Below are 27,147 nucleotides of genomic sequence, written 5' to 3' on the forward strand. Positions count from 1 at the left end.
ACCCGAACGCAGAGGGAGGCTATCATCTCGTCCACTGGGGTGAACCCCAATGTACGGGGGAGTGGCAGGGTACCCGGGGCTGCCATCCTGTTGGCTACCTCCACCTCTACACGCCCCTGCTGAAAAGTATATTGTCTCCTAGTGCGACACTGAAACAAAAACTGCTTGGGTAGCTGACAGGCTTCTTCTAAAAAATAGCTCACCAGTGATGTGACATTGTAATTTAATTTCCCTGAAATGTTGTAGATCATTAGAAATGTAAAAGCAATGAGGGATATTTACCCTACCTTGTTAACTCATTATTTATAATTATTGTCAGAAATCAGTGACACAGTGATGTCTTGCGTGTGGGCTCAAACCAAGAGAGAAAGTGTGTACGAGGCTCATTGACTGCATGACATCGCATTAACCTTCCTCGTCCTGATTTGCGACAATTAGACCAACAACAAACTTTGAGGGGAGCAGATGTGGGAAAACAACATTGAATTAAAAAAAATAAAAGAAAGAAAGCATTATGGGGGGAAAGCAACTGTGATTTCATTTGAAGTCGACAACAGGCAGCAAAATGGCCGACGATTAATTTATTTCACAACTTGCATTGAAAATGTGAAATCCAATTGTCCATTGAATGATAGATTTGTGAGCTACAAATCTCATTGAAGTTATACAATTATTACTTTCATGACCAAATAACTAATTTCATGAACGATATGTAAACAAATCACTGTACACAAGTTTTCAGGAAATTGCTCAAAATGGCATCTTAAGGCCCTTAGATGCGTGGAGGTGTTCTTTCCATATGTAAAATTGACGGATGCTCCGCGTGCGTGTGTGCTGCTGAATTGTTGCACCGTGACATCCAGCGTGTGTCATAACCGGGATGCTGTTTTTCCAGAAGCAGAAAGGATGAAAGACAAACACGACAATTACAAAGCAGGAATGGAAGAACCCGGAAGGCGGACAGCGGCGAGCAGATAACGAGAAAGAGAGAGATCACAAAGTGGGAACATGGGGAAGGCGGCCGGTCTGTGGGTAGTTATCGCTCTGAAAAACATCTCGCTTTGAAAAACATGCGTCGCCGCCCGCCAAGATAAAAACACTTAGTCGCTGCTGAAATTGTTTGCATGTTCACAAACTCAAAATATTTGACCGGAGTGCGCGCCAGGTATTTGGCGACAAAAAAAAGTCTCATTGACTATTTCAACAGTAAAAGTCATTTTTTAAATTGAAATTAAGGATATCATTTGGTTTGTGAGAACTGGTTCCCAAGAGGAAATAGTTATCATATCTCTCTCTGTGGTGGCATGGCTCAGTGATAGTGTGGTCATCTTGCAAACCTGATTTTGTGGGTTCAATCCCAGGCCACTGTGACTATGTCAAAATATCCTCAAACAAGATACTGAACATCCAGTTGCTCCTGATGCTGCATCATCAGCAGGTGAATGAGTTGTTAAACTGTAAAGTGCTTTGATGGCTTTGTAAGGTGGAAAAGTTCTATATAAATGAAGTAACATTTAACATTGTTCTTTGACGCAGAAAATAAGTATTTTTCAGGAATAAGGACTGAATTTTTATGAGAAAAGGTGGGTGTTTGCATCCATGTTACGGTAATTACGCGTAAGTGGCTAAGCAACCGCTTATGTGCAAGTTTGCACCAGAGCACTGTCATCTTTGTGTGCTGTCCCGCTGCACACCAAAAAAAACAAGTGCAGTGGGAAAAGGCCTTAAAGCAACAACGTGTCAGAAATGTTTGATTTTTCAATGTTCTTTTGTTTAAAAAAAAACAACATAATAATTTGTGGTAGGCTTGCAAAGTCATTCTAGTCACTCTGAGGCACCATAGTGCATGTGCTTCAAAATGCACCCCCTACGGACTTAGGTCTATTAGTTCACCACTAGATGGCAAACATTTCTACACATTGTCCATTTAATTTTTGATAAAATTTAAATTTTCTTCCAAGAGGAAAAAAAAATTATTTTCTAGAATGAGGACCTTATCTAAAGAAAACACAATAAAAACATAATTATTTAGGGGTGGGGGGGGGGGGGGGTGAAGTCCTAATACCCTAAGAGATTTTTTTTTTCCATGGTAAAATAAATAAATAAAGTAAAATAAAAATAAACACCAAGGATATGGACAGCTTAAAAAAACTACTTAATTTTATTTAAGAGTAGTAAGTAATTTTTCCAGATAAACCCAACCACGCCCCCCCCCCCCCCCCCCCACCACCCATGGGATTATTATTATTTTTTTTTTTTTTTGCTCCTGTCCACTTTGCCGCTAAAGCGGTAAAAGAGTAATGACCCCATTGCAGGACCAATAGAGCCTTTCTTCCATTCTATTCTATCGTATTCTATACAAAAGATGTGTTGTGCGGGTGAGTAAAGTACTTTGTAAATGTGTTCCCCGAGACGACAAAAACGAAGGCTCAGAACGGCCGGGAGATAACAAGAAAGAGGAAAAAGAAGGAAAGAAAGCAAGAGAGGATCACATAGAGGAAATGCACGGAAGGCCACGGAGGCTGCTGTCTGCTGCTTGTTATCGCCGCAAAAAACATCTCGCTGGGGAAGCAAACCAGTTGCAGTTCACTGAGGGTGGCTGCAAAAAGCACTTAGTCACTGCCAGAATTGTTCACATGTTTCCATACTCAAAAACATTTGGCGGGGAATGTGTTTCCCCGAAGAAATTGACATATTTTAGAGGTCCTGAATGTCACCCTCTCAGAATTGAACTGAAAGTGTTTTGGACATTCACTAGAATTCGAAATCTCAGCCTTTGAAGTTTAATTTAGCAACAATACATTTGGTAGGCATTCCTATGAATAGTGGATTCAGCCCCCAAATCTGGGCTCACATGCTGTATGTTCGATAAATTTGGTAGGCATGTCTATTATGAGTAGACCAACCAAAAAGCATGAAAACACTCAGGTTATCAGCCATTTTGCTTTGGAGCAAACATTTTAGAGGCATTTTGCAAGTTTTACTCAGACACATGAAATCTGGTAATCAATCAAAACTGAACCCACCCAAAAAAAAAAAAAAGTCCCAAAAAAGCCATGCCCCAAAAGACAGAAAGTATGGGTTCACGCAGCCATTTTTGAGGCATTCTGGCCATGTGTGCGATTAAAAAATTTGGCACCTGAAGCTATTTTCACATATCAACATGACATTCTGAAAATTCTTCCCTGAAAGCTAGTTTTGCTTGGCAACGTGAAATTGTGTAGGCATTTCTACCACAAATAGACCCACGAAAAAATCTCAAGAGGCTATGATCAAAAATATCAAGGAACCCTCAAAGAGAAACATTTTAGATGTGTTTTGTGCATTAACACGATATTAAGTTAAATTTAAAAAAGCCACTTGATATCTGGTATTTATGTCAATCAAGAAAGGACTCAGAAAAACGCCTCAAGAAACTTTGTTCTAAAAGACACGGGAAGCTTGCCATTTGGCTTTAATAAAGTGGCCATTATCAATGCATTTTGGTCATTTATTTAATTCAACCCCCAGCATAAAGCCTCAGGATGACATAAAAGACATAGTAAGCCTTGCTGCACTCATTTAGCAGGCAATTTTGAGTATCACAATTTTTTTTCTCCCTCTATTTTGGGGTATTTGATTGCTACCTAATTTTAGGTCCTTTAATAACAAAATTGCTCGAGAGATTTGTTCTGATTCCCACCAAATTTGAGCCTGACATACTAGACATATGGGTAAAAATAAATTGCGGTGAAATGTAATGACTCAATATAAAACACCTTTAGTGCTCTTTGGAATTTTCTTCCAAAATTCAGCCCCGTTTCACTTAACCACAAGATGGGCATATCCATCACAGATAGTAGACCAACCACAATCAACAAGCCATACCTGAAAACATAGAACACCGTCCAATTTTTTGTAGCGTAGTAGATATGTAGTCCATTTAGCTATTTCAGATTGTTATGAAATTTGAACTTTAGATCTAAAATAGACCTTGTGCGTGATGAGGATTTGAACAGAGGATTTTAACTTTTGGTCTACTGTCTTGATGTTTAATGAATATTTATTTATAGGTAGGGCTCCTAAAGTGTTTGCGTACCTGAGTGATTCCCCCAAATTGTGTTCACAGAAAAATATTAAATACCTGCTAACATTTTATATCTTTGTTCTTATACCTACCATTACACGCCACCATTATTCAACTAGATTGTATATACTTTTGTCACATTTTTGTTTAGTGATGTCATTTTTCGAGTAAATATGTGCTTTGGCTCAGTATCACTATCAGTATCACTATCAGCATCGCAAGTATCACTTTCTCTTCCACCAGTTCGCAGCAGGGGGCGACAGAGATGTTTGAACACCTGTGTGAACTTTGATTTTGTCTTTTGCATCAAATTTTTCTCTTCTTATACTTACTCAACATGTGTGCGTTCAAATCTCCTTCCTCGCGTGCACGTTCACTCCGCATGAATGAGGAGTGGCGGCGTGAGCGCGCGCACGTCTGCGTGGAAGCATGTGTCATTCACATGGGGAGGAGGGACCAGAGCGCGCGTGTACGCACTCCAGCAAGCACAACCGCGCTGCATCTACTTCTCCTCCTACTCGCGTATAGGTTGGAGACTCTTTCCAAATATCCACGCGCACACGCAGCTGGCTGGCTGGACCTGCTTGGTCCAAGTCACTGGCTTTCCCCTCTCGTTTAGGTTTCGTGAGCGCCTCCCCGGTCTGTGGAGCTCCGAGATCGGAGGACGATGTGATTTCTGGAAGGGGTTTGGATTTAGCGCCGTGACGGGCTGGAAGCGCGCGGAAACATGGTGAGTAGTCTCCTTTTCCATGCACGCCACCTTTGCGGCATTTTGACCTTCCTTGGTCATTCAATTGTCTGCAGGGTGAAGTGAACTTGAAGGCTTGTCAGAAAGACCCAAATCAGAATGTGAACTGTTTGCTGTGCGGAAATAGTTCCACTTTTAAAATCTTTTACAAAACATTGATGCCGTCTAATTTTTTAGGGAGCTAAGTGTGGAGGAATGCTCCCTTTAAATTGAAATTGCTTGAAATCTTTATTATGTTATTGGTCATTTAAGTCATTTTCATAATATTCATCCTGGTGACACAAAAAAAGGCTATTTAGTGACCAATAAAAATATTGATCTATTTTTAAATTCAGCCTCCGATGCTGGTTTCACATAGCAACATGAATTTTGGTAGACATGTCAAACCTGTACACTCAAGGAGGGAGGGGGTGGGGTTATCAAAAAGCTATATGCAAGTTGTGCAAGGCTGACATTTTGTTTAGATTTTTTAAAGTGCCTTTGGCCATTTAGACAAATAGGAAAATGTATCCCATTTAACATGAATTTTGGTAGACATGTCTTTCGTAGACCCAAAAAGTCTCAAGAAGCCATGCCTGAAAACACACAAGAAGTCTAGTGGAATTTTGGTCATTTATGCAAAATCTAATTTTCAATCACCATCACCAGTCTCACTTAGCAAAATGAATTTTGTTTGGCATGTCTACCATAAAGAGACCCACCAAAAAGTCTCATGGAGCTCTGCCTGAAAACACACAGAAAGCCTGGTGGAATTTTGGTCATTTATGCAAAACCGCAATTTCAACCACCAAAGCCAGTTTGACTTGACAGATGGCAACATGAATTTTGGTGGGCAGGTCTATCATAAAGAGACCCACCAAAAAGTCTCACGAAGCTCTGCCTGAAAAGACACAGAAAGTGTGGCATTGTGGTTTGAAGCAAACATTTGAGGGGTTTTGGCCCCTGACAAATTCCAAAATTCAGCCTCGAAAATTCAGTTTAAGAAGCCATGCCTAAAAGCACAGGAAGACTGGTGGAATTTTGGTCATCCATGCAAAATCGAAATTTTAACCACCAAAGCCTTGGCAACGTGAATTTTAGTAGGCATGTCTATCATGAAGAGACCCACCAAAAAGTCTCATGAAGCTCCGCCGGAAAAGACACACGAAGTGTGGCATTTTGGTTTGAAGCAAACATTTTAGGGGTTTTGGCCACTGACAAATTCAGAAATTCTGCCTCCAAAGTCAGTTTTACATAGCCACATGGAATTTGGTGGACATCTTTATCATGACAAGACCCACAAAAATATCAAGAAGCCATGCCTAAAAACACAGGAAGACTGGTGGAATTTTGGTCATCTATGCAAAATCGAAATTTTAACCACCATAGCCTTGGCAACATTAATTTTGGGTGGCAGGTCTATCGTAAAGAGACCCACCAAAAAGTCTCATGAAGCTCCGCCGGAAAAGACACAGGAAGTGTGGCATTTTGGTTTGAAGCAAACATTTTAGGGGTTTTGGCCACTGACAAATTCCGAAATTCAGCCTCCAAAGTCAGTTTTACATAGCCACATGGAATTTGGTGGACATGTTTATCATGACAAGACCCACAAAAATGTCAAGAAGCCATGCCTAAAAACACAGGAAGACTGGTGGAATTATGGTCATCTATGCAAAATCGAAATTTTAACCACCATAGCCTTGGCAACATTAATTTTGGGTGGCAGGTCTATCGTAAAGAGACCCACCAAAAAGTCTCATGAAGCTCCGCCGGAAAAGACACAGGAAGTGTGGCATTTTGGTTTGAAGCAAACATTTTAGGGGTTTTGGCCACTGACAAATTCCGAAATTCAGCCTCCAAAGTCAGTTTTACATAGCCACATGGAATTTGGTGGACATGTTTATCATGACAAGACCCACAAAAATGTCAAGAAGCCATGCCTAAAAACACAGGAAGACTGGTGGAATTTTGGTCATCTATGCAAAATCGAAATTTTAACCACCATAGCCTTGGCAACATTAATTTTGGGTGGCAGGTCTATCATAAAGAGACCCACCAAAAAGTCTCATGAAGCTCCGCCGGAAAAGACACAGGAAGTGTGGCATTTTGGTTTGAAGCAAACATTTTAGGGGTTTTGGCCACTGACAAATTCCGAAATTCAGCCTCCAAAGTCAGTTTTACATAGCCACATGGAATTTGGTGGACATGTTTATCATGACAAGACCCACAAAAATGTCAAGAAGCCATGCCTAAAAACACAGGAAGACTGGTGGAATTTTGGTCATCTTTATAAAATCGAAATTTTAACCACCAAAGCCATGCAGTTACACTTGGCACATTAATTTTAGTAGGCATGTCTACCATGAAGAGACTCACCAAAAATTCAAAAGAATAGACACAGGAAGTGCAGCATTTATGTTGAAAACAAACATTTTAGTGGGTTTGGCCATTGACGCAAATTCCAAAATCCGGCCCCCTAATCAACTTTCATATAACCACATGAAATTTGGTAGACATGGCTGGCATCAGTATACCCACAAAAAATATCGAGAGACTACATTTTTTTATTTTGACTATGAGAAAGCACTCAAAAAGATATTTTATTTGCCCTGAGAATAATAATGAGGATGAAACAAAGCAATTTCAAGGGCAAGAATACTGTAATTGCATCTATCAAGACTGTTGTATGTGGGAGTGTTACAGCATATATGTACGTGTGTGACCACAATGTGACTCACAATCCCTTTGCCATCTGTCAAGAGTCAAATGAGATGACATGTGTTGGCCACATACATTACATGTGTTGGCGTACGTGATCTGGAGTGTTAGGTAATCCATGGATCTTCTCATTGATAGACGAGTCAACACTCTGAAGAGCAATAATGCTAAGGGATTATGTGTGTTTGCCTTCGCCTTGATTGTTGCACTAATTCTGCGCTGTGTGATGTCAGCACGTCAACGGATTTTCCTTTGTTTGCTATACAACAAAAACTGGTTCAGTTGTGCCGCTGGGACTTTTCCAAAAAGCTTCTTTATACTTTGTAACATGAACTTTGGAAGGCCATGATCAGATCCATCAAAAAGTTTCAGGAAACCCAAAGACTCAGTAAGTCTGCCATTTTGGTTTGAAGCGGCATTTTAGCAGTTTTTCTAGGGATCTATACTTTGCCTTTTGGAATTTTGAGAAAAAATTCAGGCCCTGAAGCCAGTTTCATTTAGAAATACGAAATTTGGTAGTAACGTCTATGATCACTAGACCCACAAAAGTCTCAAGATGTCATGCCTGAAAAGTCACATAAAGTACGTTATTTTGGTTAAAAGCTGACATTTTACAGTCATTTTACAAGCGTCCTTCAAAGACGGATTTGCCATAGAGGTTAGGGTTAGAGGTGACCACATTTGAACCTTGTACACTAGGCATATGGCTATCAACCTTCGCATGTTCCACTGTATGCAGAGTATAAAGTCCTCTATACTGTATTTGATTTACATATTCCAGTTCAAGGACTTGACAATAGATGTGCTTGAAAAGTACAGTATTTACGCCCTCCGTCCTGCTTTTTATGGTTACGCAACATTTTATGGAGCTTCTGGCGGGGTCGAAGGTGCTGATTACGCTACGAGGGAGCGCTGGGTTGGCAGTTCACACCTTGGCCCGCCTGCACGTTACCCGCATGCACGCCATACTCGCACACAACAGCGACAGGCACAATTGAAAGTGGCACGGAGTTGGGGTGACATTGCGGCGATGTTGTAGATCAGCAGGCTGGAGCTTACGCTGGGTGGGAATGATTGGACGTGATTGAGGAGTGTTCTTGAAGGTAAGGTGGACATTGACAAGGACGTCACCTTTTCGGGTTCTTTTGTGCTTTGAATTCGAAGAGCATGTGAGTGACTCTGAGGAGGGCGCGTTCAGTATGCTGCTCGGGTTTGACAAGATGCACGAGGAAAGCGTCCTGTAATTCATGTGAAACTTTCAGAAACGAGAAAATTATGGTATCAGAGTCAAGATTTGGGTAAGGTTGCCAAATAAGATTAGAGTTTCAAACCTGGGTCCTGGGATAATGTGTCAAATAAGGGTAGGGTTTAAAACAAGTGTTAAGGTTTCAAATTGGGCTTTCAAACAAGGGATAACGATTTCAAACAAGCGGTAAAGTGTCAAATTGTGGTTTCAAACCTGTGTTAGGGTTTTAATTAGGTTGCCAAGCCAGGGCCGGTTTCGGTAAGAAAATTTGACTTTCAAACCTGGGCTAGCCTTTCAAAGGAGTGTTCTGGTTTCAATCTAGTGTTAGGGCTTAAAACTTGGGTTTCAAGCCTGGCGTAAGGCTCCAAATTAGGGTAAAAAGTGGGGTTAAGGTTTGAAACAAGTGTTCAAGTTTCAAATAATGGTTTTAAGAGGTTTGCATATTTGGGTTTCAAATCTGAGTTTTAGTTCTGGACTAGAGTTAGTGTTATAACTCTCAAATTTAAGCAAGTGTTTGGGTTTCATTCCTGGGTTAGGGTTTTAAAAAACATTGTAGGTAAAATAGGTCAATTAAGGTTTCGTACTTGGGGTAAGGATGTGTTGTGGTTTTCAAATTGGTGTTTCAAGCCAGGATTAAAGTTTCAAGCAAGGGTTCCAGCAGCGTTTCATGTTGGGGTTTTAAACTAGAGCTATGCTTTCAAATTTGGGTTTGAATCCTGGTTTAAGGTTTCGAATTAGAGTATCATGCCAGTATAAATTTGAATTCTAACCTGAGTAAGGGTTTCAAATAAATGTTAGCGTGTCAAATCATGGTTTCAAACAAGGATTGGTGTTTCATATTAAGTCTTTCAAACTGGGGTTAGGGTTTTAAATTAGGGTTTCATGCCTGGGTTAAACTTTAAACAAGGGTTTATGGTGTTAAATTTGGTTTTCAAGGCAGGGTTAGGATATGTTAGGGTTTCAAATTAGGGTAAAAATGTCAAATTAGGGTTTCAAACAAGTGCTATGGGTTCAAATCAGGGTTTCAATCTTGGGTTGACGTTTCAAATGATTGTGTTTCAGGGTTTCAAATGAGGGATTCAAGTTAGTGTTGTGTTATCAAATTCTGCTTTCAAATTATTTTTCATTTCCACCAGCATTGGCATTTTTGCACAATTTGGTCCCTTTCTGAGCATGTTCAAGTCTCCAAAATGTGACTGAGTTGATGGAATGAAAATATTAGAAAGTGACAACAATTAGCCTTCAATAAATAGTTTAGATACATTTTTGACAATATATATATATATATATATATTTAAACCTTAAATGAAAATTGCAAGTCTTTGCAGTTGGAAGTGATCAGAATTAAAAATCAATAGTAAAAAAAATAAATAAGGGAGTGTGTATACCAACTCAGTGGCCTTGTGGTAGAGTGTCCACCCTGAGAGTGGGAGGTTGTGGGTTCAATCTGGCCGGGTCATACCAAAGACTATAAAAATGGGACCCATTACCACTCAGCATTTACGAGTTAGAATTGGGGGGTTAGATCACCAAATGATTCCCGAGCGCGCCGCCCGCTGCTGCTCAACGCTCCCTCAGGGGATGTGTCAAATGTGGAGAAAACAACATTGTTGCAATATTTTGTCAATGATATTGCTAAGATGATTCATGATGGTAATCGGCAAGTAACTCTTGATATGATATTAGAATATTTTGCAGTTACATACAGTTAGAGTAAAATTTGTTATTATATGATAATCAATATTTTGCATGTTAGCCATTTGTCACTTTATATATCTAATTGTGAAAGGGAAAAACAATAGTGTATCAGAAGTAATGCTCACTTTCTGTTTGTCATTTGTCCAAAGTGGCCTTCAATAAAATACAAAAACACATTTAATATTCTATGGACAATCCACAGTCACTATAAACTGTCCACTGATAAAATATATTAGATAATAAACATTCCTAAAATGTGTCCCCTCATTGAATAAAATTAGTGAGAGCAATTAAATGTTAATTGTTGTCAGTGCTTTGGAACATCATGAATTCAGTTTATTGACGTAATTAGACCATTTAACTGGCTCTAAAGGCAACTTTGAAAGAACAACAAAGTCCACAGAGTCATCTAAATGAGGCTCGCATTGAGTTGGAAGACGCATGGAACCTCCGGAACAGCATGTGGCAGTGCAGCACGTATGAATTAAGTAATGTGACACTTAAAGGAAGCGAAAATGTGCAGTTTGTTTGTCTGTGGGGATTGTTTTGTCCACTTATGGGTTCGACAATGAGCCTGGAATTTGGCTTAAACAGTTTAAAACCAAAATGACTTCCTGTTCAATTTCAGGTATGGGTCCCCAAGATTTTATTTTTAATGCATCCTCTTATGATAGACATGCCTCCCCCATTTCGTGTTGATCAGTGAAACTGTTGTCGGGCTAATTCAGCCAAATTGACCCTAAAATGTCTACTTCAAACCAAAATGGGTGACTTCCAGCTCGACTGTATTTCAGGCATTGCGCCCTTGAGACTTTTTGTGTGTCCGTTTATGATAGACATGTTCACCCAATTTTGCATTGTTCAGTCAAACTAGTGTCAGGAGCTTCTTTTTTTTTATTCACATGAATGAAATGACCCTAAAATGTCAGATCAAAATGACGAAATGATGAATCTGGTTTCATTTCAGACATGGGTCCACAACACTTTTTCATGCATTCTATCATGATAGACATGCTTACCAAATTGTATGTCAATCATTGAAACTGATCTCCGGGTTATTTAATTCCAAATCACCCTTAAAATGTTTATTTCAAACCATAATGAGCGGACTTTGTGTTGCATTTTGGCTTGGGTCCTTGAGACTTTTTTTGTGTGTGCGTCCTGTCAGAGTAGATGGCCACCCAATTCTTTGTTACTCGGTAAAATTGATGTTGGGGGACTAATTTTTCAAATATGTGCGAGTTGCCACATTGACCCTAAAATGACTATTTTAAACCAAAATGAATGACTCCTGTTTCATTGTAGGTATTGGGTCCTTTGGACTTTTTTTTTTAGACGTCTAGTTAATGATACATATGAATTTTGATCGCTCGTTAATAGTGACAGACGATATGTTTTTTTCAAGGCCAATACCGATAAAGATTATTAGTCAAGGAGACTGATATTCATTTGCCGTGAAAGAGAAAATATTAGTGTCAAATTTGAATAAAAAAAAAATGTTTCTTTTAATTTTAAACATATAAAGAACTGACAGCTTTGTATAAAATTATAACAAAAAATTGCAGGGAGCTTCCAGTGTCTTCAGCATGTGTATTTAAGCTAAATTAAAAACTAATCAAGTAAATAGTTCCCTAAAGTTTTTCTACTGTAAATTAAGTTTTCCCAAATTTTAACATAATTTCTTAATTTATTTTTATTTTTTTTACATAAAAAGTCTAGGGAGTTCCCAGTGTAAGCATGATTTTTTTTATAAAGTGGAAATTTAAATAAATCCATAAATTAAAGTTCCCTGTTTTTTGAGTGACAAATGTGTGTGATTGGAGCTAATTTGTTGTTTTTGTCAGGGTTTGTAAAAAAGTTTCAAAAGATCTTCGCAGTGAAAAAATGTCTATGAAATATGTTCGAAAGTAAAACCTGTCGTGGACATCTTACGCCCAATTCACACTGACTGCGGAACGGACGCCGCAAGCAATAGAAAGAATTTGAGTCTGCGTGTCAATTCACACCAGCTGCGGTGCGGTGCGCATGCGTTGCGGATCGGATGCGGAGCTACGAAGGGTTTCCACAAGCTTTCTATTTTTTTCCGAATTCCGCATTCCAATTTCATGAAGCTGAAGAAATGGAAGTCAGGAAGTCAGGCGTCGGCATCAAGGTAGATCCGGTATATATCAAAATAAAACCATTTGCGAACTTGTTTTTTTTGGGAGGATATCAAAATACCCCAAAATCGGCATGCTGATTATTATTCTATCCCTACTTGTTGAAAATGGTGCTGGTGGCTAATTATTCTCTTCACATGAATAGCCAAATTGTTCCATTTGAAGCATGGGTCCATCATCATTTGTTCTGCATCCTGTTATGACACACACGTCACCCAAATTGGAATTTATTGGGGAGTTTTTTGCTGAAACTGTTCTCGGGTTCAGATTTTTTTTAAATTTGCATGATCATTCATGATGTCATATCGCTTGGTGTTCCCCAAAATACAACAATTCTCACCAGCATACACACATTTGCAAGCTCCTTTGAGTCCTAAAGTAGATTGGGAAGAATAGCAATAAACAGCCATTCCAGCAGGTGTATGCATTGTAATGGTGTGATTGCTCACAAAAGAGTCTATTTGTCCCTCCACCAATCTCAAGTGTCTTTTCTAACCGTCTGTGTTCATAAAGGCCGCTATTGTGCGACAGCAGTCATTGATTCATGTGAAGAGAGCACGGGCGAGGTCGTATAGCGGCGAGTAAACGCGCTACAGGGTGGGAGATGCAGGAGCGGGGAGGGTTCAGTGGAAGGCCAAGACGAAGACGTCTGAAGGACGCCGAATAGTGCGGGAGTTATTTTGGGTTGTTGCACCTCGGGCGGTTCAGTCACAAAGCTTCTGTTTGATGACTTCACCCACTCACGAACCAACCTGAGACGATTCGTGACAGCGTGTGAGGGCACACCGGGAGCCCCTCCCATCGCCTGTGCCCCCGCTGGCTTGCACTGTGCACTCGCACTGCTCCAAAAGCACTCTGTGGATTATTTGTATTATTTCTATTGTGTTATTGTGACTACCTGACGAAAGGAGCGATCGCCTTCAAATATGACACTTTCGTGACTGGCCATACTGTTGACTTTTTTGACTCAGGATTATTTCTTGTCATTGTGTTTATTTCTATTGTGCAAGTTGCGGTGGTGGTTATCAGTAATAAGTGGTGAGGTGTGAATGCATTCATTTTATGATGGTATAATGTACATGCGGCTGAGCATGCTGTGGCCTTTTATTGACTGTGGACTATTTGTAGTGATTGTGTTTATTTCTATTATGCGAGGTGGCAGTAACTTATAATTAATAACTGGTGAGAGGAGCGATGACAATTAAATGAAATGATGTCAGTGCCCTTGCGTGACTGAGTAAACAGTTGACTTCTTGTTTTTTGATTATTTCTAGATGCTGTATTTATTTCTATTGTACGAGATGACCGTTATCTTGAATAGGAACGTTTACATTTGTTCGTAAGACACGTACGAAGGGGTCACGCATGTGACTAAGCATGCATGTTATGGACTTATTTTTTTACTCTATAGATTAGATCTTGTTGTTTATTTCTATTGTGCAAGGTGGCCGTTATCATGAATAACTAGCAAGGAACCATCACATTAATCATTAATCATACAACACTTAGATGATGAGGAACTTGAGAGAGGAGAGTTTCATCAATCATATGATGTACAGAACATTAATTGAACCACAGCATGTCTTTTTTTTTTTTTTTTACTCTGTGGATTATTTCATTGTGTTAATTTCCATTGGTGCTAGATTGAACCAATTGAACCAACTACAGAAAGGAACAAAGGAATATCAACATAAATGTCTTAGTATGGTGCAAAAAATATACGGTACGTGATGTTAACTACATTTAAAGGACACGAGGATCTTTTTTTTTTTTTTTTAGCCTTGGTGGAGGTCTAGCGGGTCTCATGTTCTTGATCTGCCGTGGGATGATGGTGTGGCGTCTAAGAGCACTGGAGCGTCTGTAAATGTGAAGTTATGCGAGCTGAAGTCGCTCTCTCGTTCTCACTCGCTCCGGATGAGAGTGCCGCTAAAAACCTCCCAAAATGTGCCAGAGCTAACGTGTGTTCACTCATCTTTTATGCATTAGGGGCAGGCTGCCCACCGCCCCCGCACCTGCTACTCAATGCTACTTTTACATTTCATTTCCGCTAAAGTCATTGTTTTATTACTTTATTCATGTATCTCTGCACGGATAAAGTTTTTTTTATATGATAATAATAAAAGGCATGTTATTATGGGAGTCGGGACTAAAGTCCTTTTTTTTTGTCCTTCAAGAAGACAAGGCTATAAAAGAAGAAGAAAAAGACTTCACATTTTTATGTTTGGACTCTGGCACAAGTTATTATTGTCATGCCACCGGCATTTTCAAATCATCTATGACTCTGTCAGGATGTGTTACTCCATCGCTGCGGTTTTTCTATTCAACTCTCGCTTTCCAACTGTCTTATTGACGCGTCACTGGACGGCGTTCGGTTCACTGTTTGGAATCCAGCATGATTTGTTGAAAATGTACTGGTACATTTCAGTTTTTTGATGGTTTGTTTTATGCAAAAATCTTCATTTTCTTGAAAAAGTGCTGAGGAAAAATGCTTAATTTTACGTGTATTATGTATTATTAATCAGATGCAAGCTAACTACATTAGCTTTTTCCACTAGCTACTAATATCTGTTAAAAAATGACTTACAATTAATGCTGTCATAGTTAAAGCGTTAACTAATTAATTAATCACAAAAAATCATCACATTAATTATGTAATAACGCAGGTTAATCACACTAGCAGATGGTTACGTTAAAGGTAGCACAGGTTGTTTGAGAAATAAACTACATGCATTCAAGTAAAGAATTAAATAAAGGTCTGTGTATGACATTCAGAATGTTTGTTCATGTCAAACTATTGGGGTAATATTTTTTCTATTTTAAATTATGCAAGTAATGAACTGATTAGAAAAAGAGGAGGAATGAGAGTGTGCAGTGGATAATTTTTTTTGAAAATTTTATGTTGAAAAAAATTAACACATAACAGGTGCTGTTTAAATTTATCTGTCAAAAATTTGGGATTAAAAATAATTTAATTAAGCGATTCATTTGGATTAATCAAAATTCTAAAATACGATTAATCTGATTAAAAAATTAAATCGTTTGACAGCTCAATTTACAATACATGGTCTGGACAGTAACTACAATTTTTTTAGCACGGTTGCTTGCAAAAAAAAGGCTTTACCCATCCAAAAGGGACAAGTGTGACAGGGACCCAGGGTTGTTTGTCGACAGTTGTGTATAAACAACTTCTCGTCCTCTAGATGCTTTTTGTGTGTGTCCTGTTTATTCCGTCTCGACTTTCTGAGAGTTTTTGTTGACATCTGCGTTGACCCGTGACTTCCCACGTGTCCGTCAAACGACGCTACGTGAGTCAATCATGCTAATGTGCCGCAGTGGGGGTGCGTGGGGGGACAAACGCTATGAGACGATCTGTCGCGTCTACTGGGAGAAAACATGATGTGCCCACATTGCTGTTTAGCTTTTGTAAGTACTGTATATGATTATGCTAGCATTAGCATGTTAGCAAAGGATGCGGTGTGACAAGGCGCCTTATTTAACTTGTGATATAGTGCAGTGGTCCTCAACCCTGGTCCTCGGGGACCAGTATCCAGCCTGTTTTCCATGTCTCCCACAGCCAACACAGGTGATTCATACCATCAGCTAATCAGCAATCTCTGGCGAAGCCTGATAATTTTCCCTACCTGTGTTGGCTGTGGATAGACATGGAAAACAGACTGGATACCGGTCCCCGAGGGCCAGGGTTGAGGACCACTGATATAGGGAGCCAGTGCTACTGGTTCGAGTTGAGTGTAGTACAGTAATCTGTGAGGGTGGTTACTGAGGCACACCACAAATAGTAATAGAAATTCAAACACAATCTGCTTCTTTCTCTGGTCGTTGAATCGGTGGAGGCTGGTGTCTGTGGATCTCACTCTGCTTCATCTGTCCTTCCTTCCTTTCCTCAGTCTTTCCTTTGGTCTCTTGAAGTCTCCCTAATTTGTTGGAATTTAGATGTTTCTGGGGTTGGTGAAAGATTCTGGTTGGTAACCCGGTGGGTAGTAGGTGATGTAAGGCTGGATTTCACTTTTCTTTCTTTTCTTTGATCCTTCCTCAGGTCTCCTGACAAGCGGGATTCAGAAGTATTCGGCTTAGGTGAAGGGTATGGGATATATTTTAATAGGTTTTAGGTGAATTAATGAGCACACACACACACATAACACCCGAAAATGCACATTCTCACGCACATACAAAAAAAAGAGAGAGAAAGAGAGAGCAATGATGATGACATGTCGAATCGGTAAGATTAACAAATGAACAATACTGAGCTCTCTCAAAAAAAACAAAAAACATAGTGAAAATTGGTGAATAAATGAAAAAGTTTCTCTCTCTCTCTCTCTCTCTCTCTCTCTCTCTCTTTCTCTCTTTCCCTCCACAAGTTTTCTGACCCCTCATTTAGAGGAATTAAATCAAGGAAATAGAGAGCTTCCCCCCCGACGCTGCAGAGACCGCCTCCGAACACCTTTCCCCCCTTGTCCAACTCCACATGACCACCTGACTGATATGCTAATGAAGTCTCTTTAAGACCCTCAAAGGGGTTTCCACAGCAACACACCTACACCTGTTGGAAGCATCGACGGCGCTAACCTGCAGAGCGAAGGAATTCATTTTCATTTTTAATTAAATCGCACAGAAAAAATATCTTCTTGCTATAAGGACATAAAAATAGTCTGCTTCTTGGTCAAACTGCTACCCTTAGAAAAGCTTTTAACAAGGAAGACCTTTATTTTTCCCTGCTAATGCTGCTGCCCCTGCGATCCGACCCCGGATAATGGATGGATGGATGGATGGATGGATGGACCTTTATTTGGTCACATTCTCAGCAAAGTAACTTACCTCCTTTGATTATTCTATCGTAAAAATGAGGGGGGGAAAGTTGCAATTGTCTTAAATGTGTAAAAAGAAATTAACTACTGTTGAGGGTGGACAAACATGCTTAAGGACAACATTTGAATTTTGAATTAGATTTTTTTTAAATTAAATTTTTGGTGTAAAACGTAAGATATTTCAAATAATTAATTCCAATAATGATTATTAATTTCCATTTAATTTTATTTATTATTTAATTATATTTATTTGCACCATTTCCAATATATTAAATCATATTTGTTTGACCAATTGTTAATAAATGAATAATGTGTTTAAATGTATGTAAAAATGTTTATTTTACCAATATTTATTCAGTACATTAAAGTATTGACTCAATGTACTCAAATTTTACTTTTTTTTTGTCTTATTCTATTGTATTTGTATTATAACAGTAACATACATAAGACTGCTAACCCTTTAAAGACACAGAGCTTAATAAAACACAGACAAATGGCTAAAAAAGTAAAGTCCAAATGCTCGATTCTATAAAGAATCTGGATAAAAGTAAATCATAAAGTAGAAGTACTTGGCCTTTGGAAACCTATTGTTAATGAAAAATAAGTAGTGACTACCTTGAATATGTAACGCTAAATAAAAGTAAAATAAGTTACACACACTGACCATTTGAAGACTAGCGTTAATAATACTCAAAATAATAACATAAAATAAAAAGTATTCACCCATTGAAGACCTAAAGCTAAGTAAAAGTACAACTCTTCTCCCTTTGAAGGTGAAACACTAGATTAATTTACTTTAAAGTAAAAGTACTCACCATTTGAAAACAATAAGTAAATAACAAACAATAAAAAATAAGCCCCTTCCTCTGATGAGTAGAGCAGATCAAAACCTGATTTTTCTACACTTTGTTTCGACAACCAGCTGTGACTAGCACAGATCAGAGACGGTCTGACGAGACAAACGACTGCTTTGCTACCACTGTGTGGGAGGTGTTCAGTAAAAACTCATTACAAGGACAATTATTGCTTGACCAACACAGATTACCTCAATTACTGGATGGACAACACCAAGACCATTCCGTGTTTCACCAACAACTGAACAAACCCTGGATTTCACCTCAAATTAAGCTCATCCTGAAGGAGAAGAAAAAGGCTTTGCGTAAGGAAACAAAGTGGAGTTGACGTGCAGTGCTAGCTGAGACATATAGAGTGGGAAAAATGTCCTACAGGAAGAGGATGGACGAACATGAATAATGAATAATGTCGGTGGAGTAATCTCAGGCCACAAGCAACTCAAGACCCCGATTGGGTGGCGGGGGCAAATGATCGGAAGCTTTTCTTTAACAGATCAGATTCCTGCTATCAGGTGGAACTCACTGAGCTTGCATCTGCTAAAGACCCTTGAGAGATTGGTCCTTTCTTATGATGTTCAGGGGCCACTCCTGAAGAACTTTCATCACTCTCAGGTGGCATCGGCCTTCTTCTACGGAGTGATCTGATGGAAGGTGGACAAACAGGTGGTGCTTGGGTGGTCCCACTGACACAGCTGAGCTGTCCCCAATGCTGGACAACCTCACAAATGTCTTTTCTCATTTTATCCCATTTTATCTCATCTCATCTAATCTTATCAGCAAAATACATTAGACACGTACTTTAACCTTTCAAGACAACCACGTAATGGTATCGCTATCGCTCGTATTGCACTTAGCAGCCAGACCCCTCCAATTTCCTGTTATTATCTCGTTGAACAAGCAGCAGAAGAGTTTTGAGTGTGCCCATTTAAAAAAAAAAAAAAAAAAAGTAAATGAAAAAAAGTTATGAAGCGGCCATGTTGGCGCACGGGCAGGCCCACTTGGCGGGAGATAAACATGGAGGAGGCGGCAGCCCGAGCGAACGCATCGTGGCCCCTGCAGAGTAAACACCACACAAGTGGAAAAAGAAGAGCGGGGGAGGGAACTTGTGTGTGAGCGTGTTTTCACTTTATTAAGAACTGTATGATTCCATGCTTTCAGACAAGAAAATGATACACCAAAAATTACATTAAGTGTTATAGCATTAGTTTGTAGTATGTATATTGCGATAGTTGTAATCTGTTCTGTAGATGTACAACAGTAGTAATTTACATTAGTAGTTTGTACTGTATGCTGTTAAGTATAGCAGTAGTTTTCACCAGTAGTAGTAGTGTACATAGTATATTAGTAATTTGTAAGAGAAGAAAAAAATATATATATATATATTTTTTTTTTTTTTAAAGGAGAGCAATGATGATGTCAAATCGAATGAACAATACTGAGCTCTCCTGAAAAAAAAAAAAAAAGTATATTAGTAATTTGTAATGTATATAGGATAGTAGTAGTAGTTTGTCGGGTGTATAGAGTATAGTAGTAAGTAGGGATGTTTGATACCACTTTTTTTTCATACCGAGACCGGTACGAGGACTCACCGATACCAAGTACTAATTGGTACTAATACATATATATCCCCCCCACCCCCTGCCCCGCCAGATAACAGATAATAAAAAATAAAAATAAATACACTTGCGATTTTTCCTTAAAATTGCATGAAATTAATGGCAATTTTTTATTCTTCAAATTTCTCATTTCCAGTTCCTGATTGTAAAACAGCCACAAGAGTGCGCAGTCGCGAGTACCGATACCTTTAAAAACAAAAGGGCTGGTATTGCACTGAAACAGATACCTGGTATCCGTACTCGCCCATTCCTAGTAGTAAATACTTGTAAATGGTAAATGGACTGCACTTATATAGTGCTTTATCTGCACCATATATATTATACTGGTAGTTTGTAGTTTGTATGTAGTGCAATATATACCGTACTATGTCCATCTATCTGTTGTAACGACGTATAGTGACAGGCAGAACAATGAAAAATGTTTCCACTAGAGGGAAGAACTGCAATGAACCTGGATAGCCACCATTCACACAACAGAATAAAGTTTTGTGTTCTGAACAAGCCCAGATTTAAAAATTAAGCACACATGATGGAAAAAAGCACAAATAAAATAACAGAAAAGTGTGCTGTTGAGACTTGAAGTGTTGAGTGTGATAAGTGTCGGCAAACAAAGATGTCTGACCCAAGTAGGTCAACAGTCTGTGAGTGTGTAGAGCTGACACTGGTCCCCTGACGGCCACAACTAAGTGAAGCCGACCTTCCCCTGCAGAGAAAAACACAGCAGTGGCTTGATGGCCCACCACACTTGGAATGTTGTCATACGTCATACGTCCTCCCGCCAAGGAGGTCCCCAACATCCTTGTTGGGATGAGAGCCCAAAAGACTCAACTTAGTGGTTTTCCCACACATCTCCCACTTCTTATTTTTAAACACTCCTCATACTTGTATTTCTGTTATGATTTGCATGTACTTCCCAACATATGTTAACCATTCAAACCCAAATATGTGGAAATACGTTTTTTAATACTTTGTCTTTCACTCCCAAAAACGTATTTATACGTTGTTGTTGGTTTTTTTTTAAAAACTTTTTTGTTGTTGTTTATGCTAGAGCATACAGAAGGCTTTAATACAGCTTCTGACCTAAAGAGGTCGCTTAAAGCAATGGTAGTTATTACAAAAACGGCCAGCAGGTGGTAGCAGAGTATAAGAGATCAATCAGGGCCATGTTGCAACAAGCTCTTTTTCCCTGTGTTTTCAATGGGTTTGTGAATGATGATGGAACTAGCTATATTCTAAACAGATACTTTTTTTCCCCTGATGAAAGAAGAGACTCTAATCTTTCTTTTGGTAAGTTCCATGTTTTTATAGCAATAGAACAGAATATTCTGTGAACCTTGCAAAATCAGTCAAAATCCAGTAAAACAGCTGGAGCGAAGGAGGTTGCTTCAGTAAAAATGGCTGGGAGTGAATGAGTTAATGATAAATGACTTACACCATTTGAGTAATGTGCTAAATTGCAATTTGTTTGCTCGTGTGTCATCTCACGTCAGTTGGTGCTAATGCGAATTTTAAGCTAGTATGCTAGCTGTTGCTATTGATGAGCCTAATTAATATGAAGGTGCTTTGTGTTGAATAATTGAATTCATGTATACAGTTGTTTATGTAACATACTGAGCTGTGAATTGAATCAAAGTCACAGTTGAATATTTTCCTAAAATCATTGAGCCCTCGTGCCCCTTCCTCTTTTCCTCCCCCTTCTTCCCCTTCCTCATCTTTTTTAACAATCCTCTGCTTATTTATTGCCGCTGTCTCATTTCCTCATTTTGGACCATAACAACATTATAATGTGTGTTTAAAGGGGAAACGGGCTTTGGTTCGATGGGAAAATCACAACATTTGCCCATATACGGAAATCAAGTGGGAACTGGAACAACAAAGAAAGCAAGTTAGATTATTTAAAATAGAAAAAGTGCATGACAGTGAGCTGTTACTAATATTCTACATAGTAATGTTATGTAGCCTGTGACTGCATTTTACGGTCGCCACTGACTTGACAATGTATTGGCGCAGAGGGAAGTTTAGTTTGAAGGTGAATGCTGACAGCCGTCAAATATTCAAATTTGTATCATTTAATAATGTCTACGAGAGAGAAGAAGTCCTCTTGAATGACCTCCGCCAGGGAGGACATCCTTATGTACAGTTTGTGGACGTGAAAATAAATTTTTGTACTGAATAATACATCAGTTTAGACGAAATTCACAGGCAGGAGGTGTTGATCCAAATTAGAACTGTTTGGCCCTGGCAGAGGTACAAGGCTTTTGCTTGGCCTAGCCATGAAATTTTTATGCAAAGTCAGTTTTTTTAGGACATGAACCTTGCATGAATGTTACATAACAATATTAAAGTGTATAGTTTGGCAACTCAATAAAGGTTGAATAAGTGATTATGTCACTTCATATGTCATGTAAATATGGATTGAAACTGAATTAGTCAACTATCTGCCAATGCTACTGCAATGTAATGGACAGACTCAATCCACCTTTGTCCGTGCCAAATTATCAGAATGCTTATCGTATCGTCGCTGTGAAAAACACATGTCTATTTTTGTCATTTTTTATTTTATTTTTTACGTTTAAGACATAAAACTGAATGCAGGCAAAAAAAAATTTTAAAAAGTGTTTTTCACAGGACAGTGACGTTATTTATCACTGTAAACTTATTGAGTTCACACGGCCCAGTGATATCAGATAATACCTAATACTGTAAATTATTATTCATATTTATATACCTCAATTCACATGCAATATTCAAATGTAACTTCAAGATATAACTATTATTTACACTAGTTATGCAAGTATGCATAGTAACTTCATCAAAAAAGAGGCTTTCAGCAGTTTAATGCCACTCCCAGTTGGTTTACTGACAAAGTAAACATAAAACAAAAAGGCTTGCACAATGTTTATTTAAACCAACCAAACTAAAGAGATACTTGACTCAATGAGCCATTTTTAACAGTAACAAGATCATTTTTTGTCTGTAATTAATGCAACAACTTCATTATTTTCATGAACAATTAATAACATTTAAAAACACGTTTTGCCACTTGCTGTTGACTAAAGATGACTTCATCAGTGCTGAGGAAATAGATAAGTCATTCACTCCCAGCCATTTTTACTGAAGCAATCTTCACTCCGGGCTGTTTTACTGGATTTTGACTAATTTTGCATGCTATAAAAACATGGAACCTACCTAAAGAAAGATTAGTTTCTCTGCTTTCATTAGGAAAAAAAGTATAAATATATCTATTTCTGTTTTGCAGCAATTAGCATTAGAATATAACTAAGTTTCATCATTATTTACAAATCTGTATAGAACTGTGGGTAAATTAGCTTTTTTCAACAAGGCCCTGGTTGATTTCTTTTGCTCCGCTGCCACCTGCTGGCTGTTTGTGTAATAACTACCATTTCTTCAACTGTTCTTTGCTGATGAGAGGCTGCATCAAAGCCTTATGTATGCTCTATCATTAAAAAACAACAACTTAAAAAATGTAAAAATAAGTCTTTGGGGCACTTAGAACATTTAAAATAGAATGTATTTATATTTATAGTAGAGGGAGCAAATGAGGAAACAACCAATCATGGCTCAGTTTGCTGACCAAACCCAGAAAACAGGTGAGCCGTGATTGGTCGTTATCTATTTTCTCAGCACAGGTGAAATCATCTTCAGTCGACAGCGAATGGAAAAATATGTTTTTAAATGTATTAATTGTACATGAAAAGTAATATAGTTATCAAATTAATTCTGGACAAAATATTAACTTTTTACTGATGAAAATGGCTCAATGAATCAAGTATCCTTAATGCTAACATATAATAGAAAATGCTATTGACATGCTAATGATTAGCAGCATCGATAGTTGCCCTTAAGCAACAGATATTTGCACACATATTGTGGAACAACACATAGACAGATGATATAACAATACGACAAATGACTAATTTTACAGCAACTTACAGAGCACTAGAAAAAGAATTGTGTTTTTCATTTGTGTACTTTTTTTTGTTCGTGTATGTGGCTGTATTGGCCGTAATATAGAATACTGCCACCTAGTGGGTCAACATAGGGAGCAGCACATTCAATTGGATTGCACCATTCATTCATATGATTATGCTCAAACTGTTTAATTATTTACATTGTATTTAATTATTATTTTAATATTATTAAGTACAATGAAATATAGTATTGTCTTCCCTGAAGAAAAACACAAAAATGTTTTTTGTTGGGAGGCGGGAACAGAAGAAGATTAGAAGAACAACAGATTTATTCACATCGTCTTTCTTTAGGCTTTTTTTTTATTCTAAAGAAGTGAATGTTGTCATTGTAGCTTGTACACAAGGGAGGTGCCCTTGCTGTGCACAGTAGCGCCGCGGTAGCAGCCGTCACTAATGTGAGTTAGTGAAGGGCCAATCAAACATTGCACATCATGTTCATTTGTGTTTGCCAACTCAACGTGTTTGAGGTCCTTAAATCAACCTAAACCACACCCTCATGCAGCTAATCTCTTTGTGTAGATATCAAAACTACTTTTATTACCACATAGAAAAAAATTCAAATCTGTTTCATCAGTCTATCGCTGTCACTACCATACAAAATGTTGCTAAAGTGTGCAGGAAAATGTTTTAAAAATAAAAAATAAAAATATTAATATTTTTTGGTGTGTGTGTGTGTGGTATGCTAAAAGGCAATTGGCCTCATGCTTGGTTTTATTTTTTCTTTGTTCTTTTTTTAAATAAACATTTTAGCTGTCATATGTGTATGAATAATTCAGTCACTTTTCAAAATAAAAATCATAAACAGAAACTTTGGGTTTATGTTAAAATGTGGATGTAAAATAATTAATAAAATAATCATTCATCCATTCTCATTGTTTACATGTTCTCATTTATAATTAATGAATTGACCTAATTATAATGAATGAACCAATTTAATATAATACAATTAATGTAAATGTAAAATTATTTTTGAAACATTATTTTATTTTGATATTCACAATAAATCAATTAATTAATCAATTGTTTAGTGCATGGAATTGGAAAAAAAGGTTAAACACACATTACAATTTTTTTTTATTAATATTTATGTCAATTATTTATCATTAATCAATTATTTAATGAGATAAATGATCAAATATAATGTAAAAAAAATATTACTTTCATAAATGAATGCCCACTTCATGGAAAAAAATCAGTTGATTAACTAAAAATCACTTAATCTTTTGATTCTCACGGGATTTGAGCTCTCAGTTAATTACACCCTTGTATTAGATGTCCAGGTGTACCTAATGTTGTGTCCCTCCATCTATCTGCAGATAACAGTGGTTTAGAAGCCTTACAGCTGGGAAAGCTGCTGCCGGATAAAGTGCAGCACGTGCGCGTGTGCGTGCGTGTGTTTGTGTGGGAGCGGCCATGTCCCCCGGGGGCAATAAATTGCTAAGCACTTTCTCTGGTTTTATAGACTTAAAAGCTCGTGGATGCGGTTTGGACGAGTCCACCTTGCTTTGCGTTAGTAAAACTCGGCATCTGCTGCTGCTTAAAAACACGCATCCCAAATAAATGGTGAATTCATTTAAAACAACTGCAGATAAAGATCTGCCTTAACCTGGTAGAGAAGAAAAATGACTTCATCTTGAGCCCGCGTAGACCAACAATCCATCACAGACGGAATGTACCTTGAGATACAAGTGGCTTGACTTAAACGTTTTTTGAGAAATGAGCAGTCATCCAGCCACTTTTTGCATGATGACAGTAAATCCAACTCAACTGGTGTTACAACAAGTCGCAGTTTGGCAAGTAGAGAAAATATTTAAAAAATAATCTTCAAGCTATTTAATGCAATTCCCAATTTATTGCTACACTAAACATACACGTGCATGATTATTTAAAACAACTGCTAGCCCCTGCTAGCTAAATGCTAACATATCATGGAAAATGCAGTTGACATGCTAATGGTTTGCATTGATAGTTGCGATTTTTTTTCAAGCAGTGGATATTTGAACGCAAATGGCAGAGCAACACTTTGGACAGATATCAAAATGCCCATAGGCATATATTCTTTATCCTCTATGAAAAAATAACTGATATTACTGAGTCACAGTAGTAGAAGAAAAATAAGTCTATAATTCTTGTGTTTGCTTTACTGTATAGTATTAGACGTCCTCCTGGTGGTTAAGATGAGCATACCAGATGATGAGCGAAGTGCAGTCTGGGTTTTTAATGTGAGTCTTTGCCGCACAAAACCACAAAGACACAATCTGATTGTAATACATTTAAAAAGCAATAGAATAAGGTTTGACTGGTTGATCATTTTGTCTCTTAATTGAGTAAGAAGTCGAGCAGCGTGGGGAACATTTTTATGCTTTTATGGTTCCAAGTTTCCAGCTCAGCGCAATCCAAGGATATATTGATGTCCTGCAGATGGCATCTTGCGTTATACTATGAAGGAAGTGGACTTTGGGGTCAAGTGTCTCGTTTTTCTTTATCAGTTCTGAGCTGCCGTTATGCACACACACACACACACACACTTACATACACTCTAGAACACATACCTGACCAGTTGTGACCATGAACATGACTAAAGACTAGTCAGAGACATCTTCCTAGACACACCAGGGTTATACAAGTTTGAGATTTGGGGTTTTGTTTGTTTATTTCGTTTTTTGGATAAAAAAAAAAAAAAAAAGTTTTAATACGTTTTTTTTAATGCTTTGGTTTATTTTGGTTTTATTTTAAATATTTGGAGAATTTGGCAAATGCAAGATAAATACAAGGTCACTAATTATTGTAATAAAGTAAAGTAAATAACAATTCTCAAATAAATGTTTGTACTTCTTTTGTATATATACATACAGCAATACTAAAATAAAAACTTTTAAATTGAACGCCGAGCATCTAGGTATGAAATGAATTGACAAAGACATAACAAAGGACTATGTAAGATATGGTTTCAGTTAATGTTCATTTTTCAAAAGCATTTTCGTTTTGACATTATTTTGTTACCAATTTTCGCTATTTTGTTCGAACCCTTGAGCCGCATTTCTGCATTTCCAATTCTACCTGAAAACCAGTTTTCTGCTGGAATCATGACATGTACTGTATATCATTGTCGTTTATGTGGGGAGTTTGATGACTTACCGTAGAACACAAATATCTAATAACGCAACTGCAGACCAGAATTCAACTAAATGTTTCACTTAGAATCATGGACTTTAATACAAATCATGAGAAAGTACAGGAAGGTAGAG

At 38.0% G+C, this 27,147-nt stretch overlaps 1 protein-coding gene across 3 annotated transcripts in view; it reads left to right on the forward strand.

The window, feature by feature from the left end:
* The first annotated feature begins 4,556 nt into the window (after positions 1-4,556).
* The window catches only part of htr4 (5-hydroxytryptamine receptor 4), a 65,761-nt gene continuing 43,170 nt past the window's right edge, over positions 4,557-27,147 (forward strand). For all 3 annotated transcript variants that reach the window (XR_013295698.1, XR_013295699.1, XM_077578855.1), the window contains exon 1: positions 4,557-4,796. The gene's annotated coding sequence lies outside the window, so the exon portion shown is untranslated. The remainder of the gene's footprint in view (positions 4,797-27,147) is intronic.

This window comes from Vanacampus margaritifer, chromosome 10, assembly GCF_051991255.1.
Source record: "Vanacampus margaritifer isolate UIUO_Vmar chromosome 10, RoL_Vmar_1.0, whole genome shotgun sequence".
Lineage (NCBI taxonomy): Eukaryota > Metazoa > Chordata > Actinopteri > Syngnathiformes > Syngnathidae > Vanacampus > Vanacampus margaritifer.